The sequence below is a fragment of the Kogia breviceps genome, chromosome 19, assembly GCF_026419965.1.
Source record: "Kogia breviceps isolate mKogBre1 chromosome 19, mKogBre1 haplotype 1, whole genome shotgun sequence".
In the NCBI taxonomy this organism is placed as follows: domain Eukaryota; kingdom Metazoa; phylum Chordata; class Mammalia; order Artiodactyla; family Physeteridae; genus Kogia; species Kogia breviceps.
In genome coordinates this window covers 25,679,593-25,686,700 of record NC_081328.1, presented here as the reverse complement: position 1 = coordinate 25,686,700, position 7,108 = coordinate 25,679,593, and the positions used below count along the sequence as shown (strand labels likewise).

General features: G+C 44.6%; 1 protein-coding gene across 1 annotated transcript in view; it reads right to left on the bottom strand.

Annotated features, from left to right (window-relative positions):
• Positions 1-6,352: 6,352 nt before the first annotated feature.
• Positions 6,353-7,108, bottom strand: part of C19H17orf67 (chromosome 19 C17orf67 homolog) — a 35,002-nt gene continuing 34,246 nt past the window's right edge. The window contains exon 5 of the mRNA XM_067021530.1: positions 6,353-6,800. The gene's annotated coding sequence lies outside the window, so the exon portion shown is untranslated. The remainder of the gene's footprint in view (positions 6,801-7,108) is intronic.

Sequence of the window (7,108 nt, the reverse complement as noted above, 5' to 3'; positions counted from 1 at the left end):
GCCTCAACATACCTCAACATGTAATAAAGCCCATATACAACAAACCTACAGCTAACATCATACTCAATGGTGAAAAGCTGAAAGCATTTCCTCTAAGATCAGGAACAAGATAAGAAGGTCCACTCTCGACACTTTTATTCAACATAGTTTTGGAAGTCCTAGCTACAGCAGTCGGAGAAGAAAAAGAAATAAAAGGAATCCAAACTGGAAAAGAAGTTAAACTGTCACTGTTTGCAGATGACATGATACTATACATAGAAAATCCTAAAGATGCTACCAGAAAACTACTAGAGCTCATCAATGAATTTGGTAAAGTTGCAGGTTACAAAATTAATATACAGAAATCTGTTGCATTTAGGGCCACACTTTGAGAACAACTTCTCTCTGCTGCCCATTAAACCACCAAAGAGAAGAGAAGAGGAACCTTGACATGACCAGGAGAGAGGAAAGGCAGGGCCAACATCTAGTTAAAAGAGAAACAGAGAGATTTAAACTACCTAAACTGAACCACACAAAAAATGTTGTGAGGTTTTTTTAAATTTATTTTTATTTATTTATTATTTTTGGCTGTGTTGGGTCTTCACTGCTGCGCACAGGCTTTCTCCAGTTGCGGCGAGTGGGGGCTACTCTTCGTTGCGGTGCACGGGCTTCTCATTGGGTGGCTTCTCTTGTTGCAGAGCACGGGCTCTAGAGCACAGGGCCTTCAGTAGATGCAGCACGTGGGCTCAGTAGTTGTGGCTCGTGGGCTCTAGAGCACAGGCTCAGTAGTTGTGGCACACGGGCTTAGTTGCTCTGCAGCATGTGGGATCTTCCCAGACCAGGGCTCGAGCCTGTGTGCCCTGCATTGGCAGGCAGATTCTTAACCATTGCGCCACCAGGGAAGCCCTGTTGTCAGTTTTAATCAGTTGAAAAATCTCTGAGAGACTTGTTTTCTATCAGGTGAGTTTACAGGTTTGGTGCAGAGGGTAACGGGACTGGAGGAGACTTACTACATACCACCTCGTCTCAGACACTCTCCGCTCACTCCTCAGAGGTGAGGCCACACTGGCTTTCAGGAAGCTCCTACAACAAAGTGGCTCCTTCCCCACCTGAGGGCCTTTATACCTGCTGCTGACCCCATCTACAACAACTCTGGCCCTTACCCTTCCCTCCCTTTCTTCCCCATCTCCATCTCCTTTGTCCAGCTAATTACTTCACAATCATTGAAGGCTCTCCCTCTAGGAAATCTTCCCTAACAAGCTGTACTAGCTCAAGAATTTAAGGATGGTTTAACATTAGAAAAATCTATTATTATCACATTAATATTGTTACAAATAATATGGTCTTTTTTTTGGGGGGGGGGGCATGCCACTTGTCTTGCAGGATCTCAGTTCCCTGCACAAAGGATTGAACCCAGGCCACAGCAGTGAAAGCCTGGAACCCTAACCACTAGGCTACCAAGGAACTCGCAGTATATTTATTTCAATTAATGCAAAAGAGCATTCAAAAAATTAAATACGCCTTTATAATTTTTTTTTCAAACTAAGAATGGATGGGAACTTCCCTAGCCCCAAAATAGCTTTCTACCAAAAGGCTACAGCAATCATATTTATTCCCTTTAAAGATAGGTATGAGGCAAGAAGACACTATTATGACCTCTGTCCAACACTGTTCTACAAGTCCTAGGTACAGTGATAAGACAGGAAAAACTAATAAGAGTTATACCTCTTGTAAAAGAAGAAACAGTATTGTCATGGACAATAAGATTTTCTACATAGAAAATGTGATGGAACCTACAATATGTGAGGGACATTTGTTTCCTGTTTCTTCATGGTTGTAACTCCATTAGAATAACACCCCTGGCCTCTGTTTGCTCCCTCACCCACCCTAAAAGAGTAATTTATCAAGTTTGGAGAAGGAACTGAGCCTGCACAGCCCAATACCCTCCTTTCTACTCACTTGGGGAACCAGCCTGCCCATAGGAACTTCTCATCCTCTGCTCCTGTACTCCATGGTATTTACAACGGCAGGGCCTGCAGTTTTCCAGCTCTGTCTGCAACTGGGTACATTTAATTATGGAACTGAAACTGTGTAACTCAGATTGGGAATTGAACCCATGTTCTTTTAACTGAAATCACACACACCTGGTCTCAGGACTTAATGAAGCTCAGGTTCTTGATGTCTCATTGCAGAAAGAGTTCAGTGAGAGACAAAGTGATAGGTAAGAAGTGGATTTATTTAGAGAGAAACACACTTCCCAGACAGAGTGTGGGCCATCTCAGAAGGCGAGAGCAGCCCCAGGGTTTGGGGTTGTCAGTTTTTATAGGGCTGGGTAATTTCATTGGCTAATGAGTGGGAGTATTCCAGCTATTTGGGGGAAGGAACGGAGGTGTCCAGGAATTGGACCAACGCCCACTTTTTGATCTCTGATGGTTGGCCTCAGAACGCACTGGTCGGTGTGTCACTTAGCGTAAGCTAATGTATTACGTATAATGAGGCTTGAGCGTATAATGAGGCTCAAGGTCTGCTGGAAGTCAAATCTTCCACCATCTTGGACCTATTTGGTTCTAACCAGTTTATGTCATGTCCTCGGGCTATGTCATTCTTTTAAATGTTGTGCCCTGCCTCCTTCCCTCCTGTTTCAGAATGGGGGTATTAAAGAGCCTATTGTAGCCACAGATTTAACCCATATTTTCCAAAGAACCTTATGAGTAATAAAGGTGATAGCTTGTACCTCTGTCCATCTGACTCCTGCATTTACTTCTCAGTTTGTTCTAAACTTGGGAGAGGAGCAAATGTCATACACAGTAACCCTCTCAAAACACCAAAGTATTAGAATTAATAAGAGATATCAGAAAGGTAGCTGGACACAATCAATATATAAAAATCAATATTATTCCTATACACAGTGGAATAACCAACTAGAATATGTAATTTTTAAATTTATTTATTTTTTAATTTTTTTTGGCTGCTCTGCATGGCAGCTTGCAAGATCTTAGTTCCCCGACCAGGGATTGAACCTGCACCCTCAGCAGTGAAAGTGCAGAGTCTTAACCACTGGACTGCCAGGGAATCCCCTAGAAAATGTAATTTTAAGAAAATTCCAGGACTTCCCTGGTGGCGCAGTGGTTAAGAATCCGCCTGCCAATGCAGGGGACACGGGTTCAAGCCCTGGTCCTGGAAGATCCCACATGTCGCGGAGCAACTAAACCTGTGCCCCACAACTACTGAAGCTCACACACTCTAAGGTCTGCGTGCTGCAACTACTGAAGCCCGCATACCTAAAGCCCACTCTCTGCAACAAGAGAAGACACTGCAATGAGAAGCCCACGCACTGCAACTAAGAGTAGCCCCTGCTGGCCACAACTAGAGAAAGCCTGTACACAGCAATGAAGACGCAACACAGCCAAAAATAAATAAATAAATAGAAAATTCCAATTATAATTTTAAGAGTCCTGCAAGGTCTCCAGGAATAATGCTCACAGAACACAATCTTTAGAAAGAAAATTATAACAATGGACGCTAAAAAATGGCCTAAATAAATGGAGAGACAGACCTTGTTCAGAGATAGGAAGTTTCAATAATGTAAAGATGGCAACTCTTTCTCAAGTAGGGAGACAGCCCTTCTGTATTCTGGATTCCCTCTGGATTCCCCCAACCACTCTCCACCTCTTCTCTAAATAAGAAGTTTTAAAATATAAATAGAGAGTGAGAATTTATCTTGATTGATAAAATAATGCCCAAGAATATTTTTTAAGTAGTAATGGCTACTTTTACAGAGTGCTACTTAATAAAGGAATAATCACAACATTTTGAACTAAGTATTATTATTATTATTCCCATTTTACAAATAAGGGAGTTGAGGCCCAGAGAGGTTAATCAATTTGCCCAAGGGCACACAGCTAGTCAGTTGGTAGAGCCAGGATTGGAATGCAGTCTGGCTCCAAGCCTGTTTTCTGCTGCTGTCAAGCTTGTCCTGAGGTGCCCTCTCTCTCACTCACCTTCCATCTGAGAAGCTGCTGTGAGGGGGGGAGGTGACATTGGAGTGAGCTCACTGTGAACACAGAGCTCTAGCCCCTTTGTCTGCGGCCTCTGGAAAGTGTGCACCAGGTAAAGTAAGCACAGCCGGCATGTGTGTCCAGAGGAGGAGGTTGAAAATCAGGGTCTATCTGATAGAAGAAGAATGCCCTCTCATCATAAAAGGAGTGTTTGCCCCTGAGATGTGAGCTGTGGCCAAGTTTCCTAGAAACTCAAGGAGGCCCCTCCTTCTCTGCTGGGATGTGAGACCCTGGCTCCCTTTGGGTCTGCTTTATTTTTAATTCTGCTTCATTACTGCTCTTCTTTGGAACCTATCAGTGTCATTACCTTGCATCCTGTCCCCCACACACATGTGCAGCTCCTACTTCTTGGAAAACACCCTGAGACACAGGTGGTGTGGTGGCCTGAGCAGGACGGTTCTGTCTGCCACTACGCCCCATACAAGTCCCTGCATTAAATTTCAGAGTCCATGGAATGGGTCTGGCACTCAAACAATGCCCCTGCTAGATGGGAGGTGCAGTAGTGTCCCATTAAAGTCACATCCTGAGCACTCAAGGAACTCAGGTGAGAAAACGACTTAACCACGTAAGGCAGATGGATTTCGGGTTTAAGGGCAGAGATGCAGAATGGCTGGGGGGACCAGAGTAGTGAGGAGCTTCCTAGGGTCAGATTCCAGGTCTGGTAGCCCATGGTAGGCAGAATAACACCTCCCCTAAAGATGTCCACATCTTCATCCCTGGAACCTGTAAATATGTTACCTTGAGTGGCAATAGGGAATCAAGGTTACTAATCAACTAACCTTAAGATAGGAAGGTTGTCCTGGGTTATCTGAATGGGCTCAATGTAATCACAAAGGTCCTTAAAAGTGGAAGAGGAAGGCAGCAGAGCTGGTCAGAATGATATGGTGTGAGAAGAACTCAACTCATTATTACTGGCCTTGGAGACGGAGGAAAGAAGACACAAGATGAGAGAGGCAGGCAGCCTCTAGAAGCTGGAAAAGGCAAAGAAACAGATTCACCCCGAGAGCCTGCAGAGAGGCTGACACTCCAACTTTAGCACCATGAGACTCAGGTTGGACTTCTGACCTCCAGAATGTAAGAGAATAAACGTGTGTTGTTCTAAGTTTCTGGTCATTCGTTACAGCCGAGGCACAAAACACTACCTAAGCACTACCTAAATTCTGTAAACCTCAGTTTTCTCATCTATAAAATGGGCATAATAACCACAGCTACTGCACAGAGTAGGTATTGTTGACCGAGGAAAAACACAGAGTAGGTGTTGTCGACTGAAGAAAAATGCACTGCCTAAATATTTTAAGTTTTATTCGGGGACCTTACTGAGGACTGTCGCCTGGGAGACAGCCTCCCAGATAGCTCTGAGAACTGCTCTGAAGAGGTGAGGGAGGAGCCTTATACACAGGAGTTTTTGCTGGGAAAAAAAAAAGCAAACACACAGGTAGCTGAACATTGAAAGATTACTGCTAATCACAAAAAACCAGACATCTCAAGTTAATGATTTTAGTGCTTTTCGATGTTTGGGAAGTTGTAAGTCTGGGCTCCTTGAAAGTATTCCTTAGATATGCATCTTCACTATGTAGGGTCAGTATCCTGTTTTTCTCCATCCTGGATCCCCCTCAGGACGCAGGGTCCACGGGCAGTCCAGTGGCTGATGGCTTGAGGGCCAGCAACGTTCACTGTTTACTGAAACAGCAGGCAACATTTTTTTGTCCACAGTGTGATCAAATGAGGCGCTGTATGTAAAAATCTTAGTGCAGGATTCAGCCCATAATAGAGATGAAATAAATGTTAGTATCATCATTGTTGAGAAGCTCAGTAACTTTCTCGTGGACAAGCCCTCCCGGCTCCCCTGGCACAGACCCTCCTCTGTAGCCCAGGGCGGACGAGCATCTCTCCTTATCCTTTTTGAGGATGTCATCACATTCTCCCTAGGACCACCTGGTCCACTTACCCTTGCCCTCCCAATTTCTGCCTTTGTTGGTCTTTGATAGTCCAACCTCTGATTCTGGGGTTTGTGGGCAGGTGAGGGGCACTGGGCACAGAAGCTGCAACCCACTTTCCACAAGAAGTGTCCCCCTGGCTAGAAGACCAGGGTGTAGAGCCGGTACTAAGTTACGGCTCTATTTCCAGAGCTGGCCTTAGGTAAATAATCTCTTTACCAAAAGAGATGGCTCTTGTGAAAAATTGCTGGGTGTTTATATTTTTATCCATTCACCTATTCAAAGAACAGTAAATTTTCTGATCCTGGAGTCACAAAGATAAACAAGGAAGAAAAACCTCTGCTTCTCTTCTTGTAGGAAAGGAAAGGAGACACCATGGAAAGCAGGCCTAACACCAGTGTTTATTAGAGCAGAAAAGGAGAGAGGAAAAAAAAAAAAAAAAAATGCAATGACCAAAACCCCAGCCGCCCCAAGTGGTGTGCTTCATTTAGCTGAACAAGGCGTCCTCGCTGAGCCCTCTCCTGTTCTGGAGGTCCCAGCTCCACCAGCCCCAGGAAATATTCTCCTGCTCACCCTTCCACAGTGGTAGGAAGGGCCATTGCGGGGGACGGAGGGGGGGCCTATAGTTTAAGTGACTGGTTTTAATGAGTTGTGCAGGTTAGTCAAATGAAGCAGCATAAATATCTGCCATCAATCCCCAAGGCAACCTGTGCTGTGCCCACAATTTACAAAGCCTGAAGATGTCCATTCCACAGCTGAAAAAAGAAACGAAAGGAGCCTCATCTTGTTTCAATAGTATCCGGGCCGCTGTTTATCAAAATGCTTGCTGGAAAAGAACAAGAAAGTAATGTTAATGTGATGACGATGTTGATAAAAAAGAAGAAGGGGGGAGGGGGAGGAAACAGCTATCAAGCTGCCATTTCCTGAGCACTTCCTAGCATGTGCCAGGGCAGCGCTGTTTTCCATGCACTGACTTTTTTGATGCTCAGAACAGCTTTATGAGGGAGGAACGCTTACATGTTACAGGTGAGGAAACCAAGACAGAAGTTAGGAATCTTTTCCGAAATGGAGTCACAATCTGAATGCTATCTGACTCCGAATTCCAAGTTGACCCATCCCTCCAGCCACTACGGC